This window comes from Choristoneura fumiferana, chromosome 7 (assembly GCF_025370935.1).
Source record: "Choristoneura fumiferana chromosome 7, NRCan_CFum_1, whole genome shotgun sequence".
NCBI classification, from domain to species: Eukaryota; Metazoa; Arthropoda; class Insecta; order Lepidoptera; family Tortricidae; genus Choristoneura; species Choristoneura fumiferana.
In genome coordinates, this window is record NC_133478.1 from 17,957,103 (window position 1) to 17,968,386 (window position 11,284).

The window sequence follows — 11,284 nt, forward strand, 5'->3', positions numbered from 1 at the left end:
TTTTGTTCTAAACAGCCAGTCTAGTGCCGTAACGTACATAGATGTCGATGAGTAGACACGAGAGGGAAGCGGATCTGTGACAGCTGTCACGTCAGCAAGAGCGTCGTTTCAAATATAAACAAAGTAGTGATCTGATCATGTTCGTCCACTGCTGACAAGACCTCTCCCATGTAGCTCTTGCCAGCTGCAAAGATCATCGCTCCATAATAATTGTATCTACAATAATAATTGTATTTTTGAAAGCCTCTAAAGAACGTAAAGCCTTATTGCAAAACACAATCGGAATCATAAATAGTTCAACACTTCTTTCTCTCACACGGTATAGAATTAGGGTAGTAAGCAATGGTGATTGCGATCGCGAACGTGCATTACGACTTGTAAGCTACGGGAAAGTGTCAAAATAAATTAAATTTAATAAAACCGGCCAAGTGCGAGTCGGACTCGCGCACGAATGGTTCCGTATTATCTATACAACATTAGACATTAGCAAAAAATCAAGTTTGCTGTATGGGAGCACCCTCAAATATTTGTTTTATTCTGTTTTTAGTATTTGTTGTTATAACGGCCACAGTAATACATAATCTGTGAAAATTTCAAGTGTCTAACTATTACGACTCAAGAGATAGAGCCTTGTGACAGACGGATGGGCAGACAGACAAACAGCGGAGTCTCAGTAATAGGGTTCCGTTGGCACCCTTTGGGTATGGAACCCTAAAAACTATATAGAAAGTCTTTTACTTATGTAACTTTATCTTAACCTACTAGTCCTGACATTTTTTAACAAACTTAGTGCTTAAGACCTAGACGTGGTTGACCTGCTTTGTTATTTTGGATATTGTTTCAAAACTCTTAGAATTCTTTATTCAATGAACAATTTGAACTTTATAAAGTACATTCGGCCGTTATTCTTAGTGTTAATTAGTCCTTTATAAAGTACGCGAGGACTTAAGAGGCTATTTGATAAGTACCCCTTAATTACAACACTTTCTGGCACAATCGGTTAAACTGTATCATCTTGCATTTAATGCCATGGAAACGTTTATGGCCCCATTAAACGCCATTATAGCTAACACTCAATTATAAAGCCACTTGATGTGAGAGCCATTAACTGTATGTACCTATACCTGTATATACATATATCCAGTGCTTCATGCTGTTTATATAAATCTGAGAAGATAATTATTACACTTTATAGGTACAAAACATAGCACGTTTTTATTTAATTTTTTTCAGTTTTTGTAACCCCTTGAGGCAAAAAGTTAAAAGGGGGAAAAAGTTAAAAAGGGGCAAAAAGTTTAAAGGGGCAAAAAGGGGAAAAAGGGGGAGCAAATAGTTCAAAGGGGACAAAAAGTTTAAAGGGAGCTAAAAGATTAAAGGGCGGGGAAAGTTTAAAGGGGGCAAACAGTTTTATATAAAGCTGGGAAGATAATTATTAAGATTTAGGTACAAAACATAGCACGTTTTTATATATTTTTTTAGTTTTTGTAACCCCGACCCAAAAAGGGGGCAAAAAGTTTGACGCTAAAGTCTGTGTGTCTGTTTGTGACATCGTAGCTCTCAAACGGATCAACCGATTTCGATTTGGTTTTATTTACGTAAAGCGAGTTTCATTTCATTAAAACAGTTTAGTCGCTTTTGGGAAATTGATCTTTGAAATGTCAATGACGAGTGTTTTCCTACACTTTTACAAGTTGGCTAAATTATTCATACAAAGATCTGCTTCGACCGAGGGTCAAACCCGGAGCGTCAATTTTCATAGTCACCTCTAACCACTGGTCTATCCTGTCAGCTAAGGTAATTCATTCAAGCAATGTTAAATCGTCTCACTTACGAATTAAATATTTATAGGTATACCTACGGCAACAAAAGAAGTGTGACACGTCTAAGAAACATCCGACGATCAATGAGATACAGCGCCAGCTCTAGGAGAGATCTCCCACTCGATACCTCTGACAATGGCAAGCTGTGTGGCACTCGAATTACTGGCTTATTTCTGCCCTTTTGATGTTGTTGTATGTTACATTTTGTCTATTATCTTATCTTTACTTACAGGACGTGGTGGCCTAGTGATTTGACCTCTGGCCTCTCAAGCAGATCGTGGGTTCAATCCCGGGCTTGTAACTCTGAGTTTTTTGAAATTCATATCCGAAATTTCATTTCAAATTTAACAAGTGTTTTACGATGAATGAAAACATCTATCACACATAACCTAACCAACAAAAAGTTGGAAAAGCCCGACTTTGTCACTTCAAAGTTCAATATTTAAAAAACCGCTAAACCGATTTTGTTAAAACATGTCTAATAACTATTGCTAGAAAACCTGCTTTCAAACAAAAAAAAACCGCATTCAAATTGGTCCACCCGTTCAAGAGCTATAGTGACACAGACAGACACACAGACACACAGACAAACAGACATACAGATACACATAGCAGTTAAACTTATAACACCCCTCTTTTTGCGTCAGGGGTTAAAAAGTCCTCAAGTCACAATATTATCAATACCTAATGATTCTTTAACGCATTCACCGCCACCGACGCACATAAATATTCGTTTTCGGAACTTCGCCCAGTGCCGCTATCGTAATTATTCATACATTTTGAACGCACATGTGCGTCGGTGGCACCTGTGCAAGTGAGGTGTCAGTGAATGCGTTAACTGCATTACGTTTAAGAATAAAGTCTGAAATTGCGACAAATTCTTCGAAATTTTTAGGGAAATCAGACTTTTTCTTCGGGTATCGAGCTCTGGTACATATACATTATATAAAAAAAGTGTTTAATACCTTTTTTGTGTTTTATTCTTTTTAGGGTTCCGGAGCCAAAATGGCAAAAACGGACCCCTTATAGTTTCACCATGTCTGTCTGTCGTAATTTTGCACGAATATGTATGTAAACTATGCCGACAAAATGGTACAATAAAATTTCAAAATTATGTTTTTTTTGTGCACCTCCCATAGACGTAGTGGGGGTGTTTTTTTTTCTCATCCAAACTTGTAGTGTGCGGTATCGTTGGACAGGTCTTTTAAAATCATTAGTGGGTTGCTAAAACGATTTGTACGCAAAATATTCAACTTTAAAGTGCAAATTTTCATTAAAATCGAGCGTCCCCCCCTCTAAAATCTAAACCGGTGGGTGGAAAATTTTGAAAAAATTCAGAATGGTAGTAAGTTTATCAAACTTTCAAGAAAAACTATAACGGCTAAGTTTTCTTGAGAATTATTAGTAGTTTATAAGAGTAAATAGCAGTCTAAGGTATAAAATATACCTAAACTTGGAAGATTCCGTATAAAATACGAAATTCTTACAAAAATATTACTTATTTTTTTCGTAATGGCTACGGAACCCTATTTTGGGCGCGTCCGACACGCTCTTGGCCGGTTTTATAATCCTTACATTTCAACTACAAGATCGATTAAATGTCAAGAAAACTTCTATCTGCAGGTAGGTAGGTAGGTAGGTTTAATATTATATATGGACGTCAAGTAACACATGTAAGCTTTTATCTCGCATCATCTCCTGAACTAGCGATTCCATAAATCTTCGCTAACAAAACGAGGTACAGTCGGCAGCAGCTACAAGTGCAGGTGAAAATAAAAAACAGATACAGAGACACTGTTTTACATAGTCCAGTCCCAAACAGAGCAAAACTGATACTATAAATATTGGAGACTATATAATAACGATAGATATGGACACATACATATTTATTGTAGTCAGGTGGTAAGCTGCGTTAGCATACAATACGATACGATGCTATATATGTGATGCGACGCGATACGACGCCTCGTGACATACCACAATGGTTTTTTTTTCTTGAGTACCTCATAATTTGTTTATTTGTTTATCAATGAAAAGTAACAGTTATCAAATCAATACGCTGTAAAATTCAATTGAATATAAAAAGAAAAAAAGACATACAAAAAAATGACAATTATTACTACTATTTAGGTATTTTTCAAAGTCGCCTTCATCGCTACCCTGAAACGACGGAACACCACACCCGCCGGCCAGAAGTCGGAGCGCAGGAAATTCTGCTGGTGCTTGACAGGCACTTGGAGTCTAAAAGAGTTGAAATTGTTTGCCTTGTTAGAGCGAGATGAACGACTGGACTCATGTAACTTGACCCCGTGCCGCCCCACAGACGTGTTAGAAGACTACACACCGTCGTCTTTTGTCCAACCGAGACGGGTAAATGTCCACCAACGGTGCTGCTGCGATAATAAATCTTGTGCTGACTGTACAGTCTACACTAACTGAGCAGTACCGCATTAATTACTGGAGTACCATCGTGAATTATAATTGTTTTCTTAATTAATGAGAATGTGTTCGCGTTTCTTATTAGAGTAAATGGGTACCTATTATAAGCTTTTGCAAACGTAAACGAGCAAGCGGATCCATGTTGGCAAGTGAACTGGAAATGGATGAAAAAAAGTAAAGTTGCCATAGTAAACATCAGCGCTGTCTTATTACTATGTGATTTAACTGCTATAAGGATGTCATTGCATGAAAGCACTAATGAAGGGTAAACTTCCACTAGCCTTAAAACGCAAGCTCGTTGACATGGGCATCCTGCCCATCCTAACCTACGGTGGTCAGACCTGGTCTTTGGCTGAGGCCCAGAAGTCTAAACTCAAGGTTTGCCAGCGGGCTATGGAGCGCAGTATCCTAGGTGTTCGAAGAGCCGATAGAATAAACAACACTGAACTGCGCTCAAAAACCCGAATTGTTGATGTGGGGACAAAAACCGCCAAACTCAAGTGGGACTGGGCAGGACATGTCTGCCGGATGCATCCGGATCGTTGGGCCAATATCACCACTGATTGGGTTCCAAGCGACGGGCACCGGAGCAGAGGTAGGCCTAAAAGAAGGTGGCGGGACGATTTGGAGCGATTCCAGCCGGACTGGCAACATTTTGCCGAAGCCAGAGACAAGTGGAAGGAGAAAGGGGAGGCAAAGGGGGCAAAGGCCCAGCAGTGGGACACTATATACGCTATTTTTTTTTTAAAATGATGAATGATGTTTTAAGGATGTCATTTACTGAAAAATTCAATCACAGTCTGAGTACATAATGTTGCTTGGTGCATTTTTGTAACTTTTGCGTTGAATTTTTTTTTTAAAGAACTTTAATTTCGTGAAAGTAATATCTGCGCCTCAAAACGCCATTTAAAAGACGTAAAGAAAATGCAGGGATTTTATTAAATAAGAAAATGTGTGATTTTAATTGATATATTTGTTTTTTTTTTGTATTCTTACACTCACTCCGGTCTCCATATACATTCCTGATTTGAAATAAGAAACTTCTTAAAAATAGCTACAAAAATCAGAAAACTTAGCAGTATAGTACAATTGCTCCTATTTTATCGATGGAAATGAAAACCAGCCCTTGAATTTCGTCTGATATAATATTCGTATCTACGTTTGTCCTTATTTCACAGAATTGAGGAACTAGACCAATAATTAATAGGTAATTTTTTTAAATATCGACTTCCAAATCAAATAGCTATACCGGGTGTGGCCTGTAATACGAGCAAAAAATTAAAACATAGATCCTCCTCGTCAAACTGAACAACATTAGTTCAGTGACTTTAAAAAATAATAGTCTTTGACTCCTCTTTTTTTTCATCCAAATTAAATACTGCTATCGATGTACGCCATCCTAGAACACACAGACGTCGCCTGTGTGTAGTAAAAATTAAAAAACTAACTATTTTTAAAAGTCGCTGAACTAATGTTGTTCAGTTTGATGACGAGGATCTATGTTTTAATTTTTTGCTCGTATTACAGGCCACACCCGGTATACTTCACCTTTTATTTAACCATCCTGTTATCCCAGCTCAGTGGCTAGGGACAAGTAATTGAACAGTTTTCTCCTATCGTAACCGAGAGCACATTCTCCATTCTCTTGATTGAGCCAACCGCAGCGATCTTAGACAAAATCTTACACAAATGTTTCTTGAACATTGGTTTATTTTGAGTAGTTCGAAGAATAACGTTTGAAGCTATGTAATACACAGCCAGGCTATGTAATATTCGTTGGGTTTTCGCTGAGAATATTTAATATTAACTGAGGTATCTTGCTGTTACTAGCGGTGAAATTGCATAGAGTTGTCAATAGCAGAGAGTTGCTGCTTGTATTTTTTACAATGGCAATGTTTTCTTAATGAGTGCGAGGGGATCTATAGGTCGCAATATAGAGAGATTTTTCTCCAAGCAGGTGTTATGCCATGAAATATAAAAATATTTTTCTGCCATTACCTACCAGGCATACATTCCAGGCATTTTAGCATACTTATGTAGATCTGGTATTTTAAATACATATTCAAGACAATAAAATGGGACAATGGAATACCGAAATCTAATAATAATCTATTAATTTATTCTGATAGTCGAATTCTAGGTCGCCTAGCCAGGATCGTCTCCAAAGGATGGAACTCTTCAACGGTTAATAGCATAAGTAGTCTGGATGACAATACAAGTAAAACGGGCAAAAAACAGTTAGCAAAAAAAGCCAAAAACTTTTTTACAATAATTTAATCCACACTAATATTATAAATGCGAAAGTGTGTGTGTTTGTATGTTTGTACATCTTTCACGTCTAAACGGAGGGACGGATCGACGTGAACTTTAGCATAGAGATAAGTAGTTTATGGGCCAGAGAATGACATAGGCTACTTTTTATCCCGGAAAAATGCACAGTTCCTGAGGAATAGCGCGCGATTACCGAATTCCACGCGGGTGAAGCCGCGGGCAAAAGATAGTAAGAAATAACTCAACATAAACTAAATTATTGTATATTGTAGTGTATAATAGAGTGGAACATAGTATTACTTTATGAAACAGAGAACGCTACTCCACCTGGTTTAGGGAGAATAATACCCTAATAAAAACTTAATGAACTTTTTATTGGCGTTGTATAATTAAGTGTTTTATAATGAACTAGAATACGAGTATTTCTTGCTTTTTCGGGAAAAATATTAATTCATGCACACAAGTAACGAAATTTTGCTATAAGTATGTTTGTATTTTACTAAGTGATTTTGTGAAACAAATATTCATAGAACCAGCTGGCCGGCTTGTGGGGTTTAATCGCATTTAAACGATTCAACCGCGCAAGTGTTGCCATACAAACATTAGACATTAACTAGACAGACGCTCCATTTTAATGAAAATTAGCATTTTAAAGTTGTATATTTTGCAAAAAAATCACTGAATCGAAAAATCGTTTTAGCAATCACAGTGTCTGTAGGGCTACTACGAAATTCGAAAATCGAACTTCGTATCGTACCGTCCCTCTCACTCTTGTATTAAATAAGACAAGTGTCGGCAGGAATGTACTGCGCTGGGGTTTTTCAACTTAAAGTTGGTTTGGTTATTTACACTCTATCTCTCTCTACATTCCCTCTATCCCTGTTTCCCTCGACCCGTTTCATTTACTAAATATTAAAAACGCAAAATGAATAAAATGTAATCCACTTACCCCGCGGAACACAGGATAGGCTTTCTGTTAAATATTTTATTAGTCCCAGGGCTCCTTTGTGTCCCATTTGGGAACGTTGAAGTGGCATTTAGCCCCTATCTGTCACTGTCACACCACTCCAGCTGATACGAGTTAAGGTACGGGAGGAAGCGGGACAGCGTTACAGTGGTTTGCTTTGGAGATGGAAGGTAACGTGGAATAGAAGAGCGCAGTGAAAATGCCTAGGAAATGCGACATCGGCAATTAAGAGAAAATAACGGTTTATAGTAATTCAGTATAGTATATAAACTGAGGCCGTATTGTCTTACGTTTCTGACGCACGCGATCGCAATCAAATGACAGGTTTCCCATACAAAAACTGTCATTTGATCGCGATTGCAAGCGTCAGAAACGTGGCAATACGGCCTCTGGTTAGGTATATTTTGTGCGTTTACCTTAGATCATGATGCATAGGTACAACGCGTCCAAGTAGCGGTAGCTCAGTAAATAAACCCCTAAACAGAAAAACTGAAATCATCTTAATTTTGAGAGCAAACCGTTGTTTATTGCCGTTCTTTATTTATTTAATTAATCTTAAACCTTTAACAAGGAGTTCTTGTTAGCCTTAACGATTTCTGAGAATACTAACAAAACAAATTAAAAAAACACAAAAAAAAATTATAATTAATTCTAGTGCTGACGAAATTCACAAAATAACGGCCACGCTCAGCATTATGCTGAAGCAAGCCACCGCATAAATAATATATATATTTGACGACGAGATGGCCTAGTGGTTAGAGAATCTGACTACGAAGCTTGAGGTCCCGGGTTCGATTCCCGTGTCGGGGCAGATATTTATATGAAAAATACGAATGTTTGTTCTCGGGTCTTGGGTGTTTAATATGTATTTAAGTATGTATCTATCTATATAATTATATTTATACGTTGCTTAGTACCCATAACACAAGCTTTGCTAAGCTTACTTTGGGACTAGGTCAATTGGTGTGAATTGTCCCGTGATATTTATATTAATATAATTTTTATTCTTCTGGATGGCAAACGAGCAAGTGGGTCTCCTGAATATACCTACTAACCTTACCATCGTCTAAAAAAATGAAATCTTCTATCTTTTAACACTTGCACCGCTCGGAAACTCACATCAGTTACTTCGATTGTGTCGGCGTCGTGTTTTCCGCTTCACCTCGCTTACAGTAAATACTTATTCCGTCGGAAATATCATGAATTTGGCTCCTGGAGTCTTCTTTCTGCGCTGCACCTCCCTCCGTGTTTAGTTTTAGGCCACAGCTTGAGGCCGCTGCCGCTAGGGTAGCCGGGCGGGTAGCGGATCGGGTAGCGGCGCGGCGAGCGATTTCTATATTCTTAGCGTGTGCTGCTAGTGGAAGAACTAGTGGCAGAGCTGAACATAATCGGAGAATTCTGGGCAATGTTGCGCTGGCTTGGCCCTGTTGAGAGGATGGACGAGGATTGAGTTTTGAGGCGGATGTAATTGGACGGCCAGGTGGAAAATGCCTAGTTGGGCAACAGATCTTTCTAACAAACCAAAACACGACTAGCTACAAAATCAAAATCAAAAAATCAAAATCATTTATTCAGTAAATAGGCCGCAATGGGCACTTTTACACGTCATTTTTTAAACTACCAGCGCTTTCGGAAAGACCATCATTACCAAGAAGAATGCGCCGCAAGAAACTATGATGTTTTATATTGGAGATCCAGTGCCTGCGTAACTGCTCCATCATCAAAGTACATCATCATCATCATCATGAGCCGGAAGACGTCCACTGCTGAACAAAGGCCTCCCCTTAGAACGCCACAATGAACAACTCACCACTTGCATCCACCGGTTTCCCGCTATTCTCACGATGCCGTCAGTCCTGGTGGGAGGCCTGCCAACGCTTCATCTTCCGTTTCGTGGTCGCAGTTATCTGTGTGCAGTGTATCTGTTCTTCGAGCAATGCGGCCCGCCCATTGCCACTTCAACCTGCACATTTTTCCAGCTACCCTCTAATACTATTATAACAAGCGCAAGGCTAGGTTACTTGATCCTTTCTTGGAGTTCATCAGATCAGCTCGATCGTAACGTAGTATGGCAAGTATTGTCAATCATCAGAACTGTACATAATTGCTAAGTTTTGTGTAAAAGATGGACGAATGACCTAGTTAAAGCTATGAGTTCGCGATGGATGCTGGCTGCTTCCAAACAAAGGAACTGGAGGTCTATGGGGGAGGCCAACAGAGAACTGGAGGTCTATGGGGGAGGCCAACAGAGAACTGGAGGTCTATGGGGGAGGCCAACAGCGAACTGGAGGTCTATGGGGGAGGCCAACAGAGAACTGGAGGTCTATGGGGGAGGCCAACAGAGAACTGGAGGTCTATGAGGGAGGCCAACAGAGAACTGGAGGTCTATGAGGGAGGCCAACAGAGAACTGGAGGTCTATGGGGGAGGCCAACAGAGAACTGGAGGTCTATGGGGGAGGCCAACAGAGAACTGGAGGTCTAGGGGGGAGGCCAACAGAGAACTGGAGGTCTATGGGGGAGGCCAACAGAGAACTGGAGGTCTATGGGGGAGGCCAACAGAGAACTGGAGTCTATGGGGAGGCCAACAGAGAACTGGAGGTCTATGGGGGAGGCCAACAGAGAACTGGAGGTCTATGGGGGAGGCCAACAGAGAACTGGAGGTCTATGGGGGAGCCCAACAGAGAATCAAACAGAGAATATCCTGCGGCTGATATAATGAGGATGACCATGACAATATGCCTCAAACCGTCCGGGTTTTTATCGACGGACGAAACTCGCTATCTGTTCACAATTTCTTAACTACAAGGTTTTGAATAAAGAAGAAATACTGAGACGTAAATTAATGTTTACTCATTCAAATACTATTTATAAAACAATAGCTTGTAATTTATGATTTATTCACAAAATCAAGGTTAAACTTTACGACACTAAAGTATCCACGGACGGTTTGGAGCATTTTGGTTATGGATACCATGGTATCGTCGGACTGACAAAATAATGGTTACAATAACCTAACCAACGAAAAGTCGGAAAACCCCCGACATTGTCACTTCAAAGTTCAATATCTCAAAAAAGGCTGAACCGATTTTGATAAAACGTGTCTAAGAACCTTCGCTAGAAACCCTGCTTTCAAATAAAAAAACCGCATTCAAATTGGTTCACCCGTTTAAGAGCTACGGTGCCACAGACAGACAGACAGACATATAGACACACAGATACACATAGCGGTCAAACTTATAACACCCCTCTTTTGCGTAGGGGGTTATAAAGTAGGTAAAAATCGAGTTCATTAAATCCATTAAGTACGTACAATATTATTAGGTATAGTTACTTAGATACATAGTTAGAAGTGAAGTTGATATAAATGTGTTAAAAATAATAAATTAAAAAAATCAAAAAACCCGACTATCTTAAAAAATACTAAAACGGGACACATTAGGTAAGCATTTTTGAGCGTCACGATAAATGGGTCCTGACTGTTGAACTTTAAGTTAGCTACTTAACAAAGTTCTAGCCCACTAGACTTGTTTTCTTCTTTTTAGTATTTTTAAGGCAGTAGTTTTTTTAGTTTTTTATTTATTGGTTTTTTTTAATGGTTCTGTGAATATATTTAGAATGGGCCAATTATTAGCTTTCATTTGATACGCTATTTGATAGATTTGAATGAAAGATATTTTTTTTGAAAACTTACAATTTGGCGCGAAAAATCCGCCATTTTGATTTTTCAAGAATTTCATGTACCCAGTGTTGCTTGCGTCATCAAGACGAATCCAATGACGTATCATTT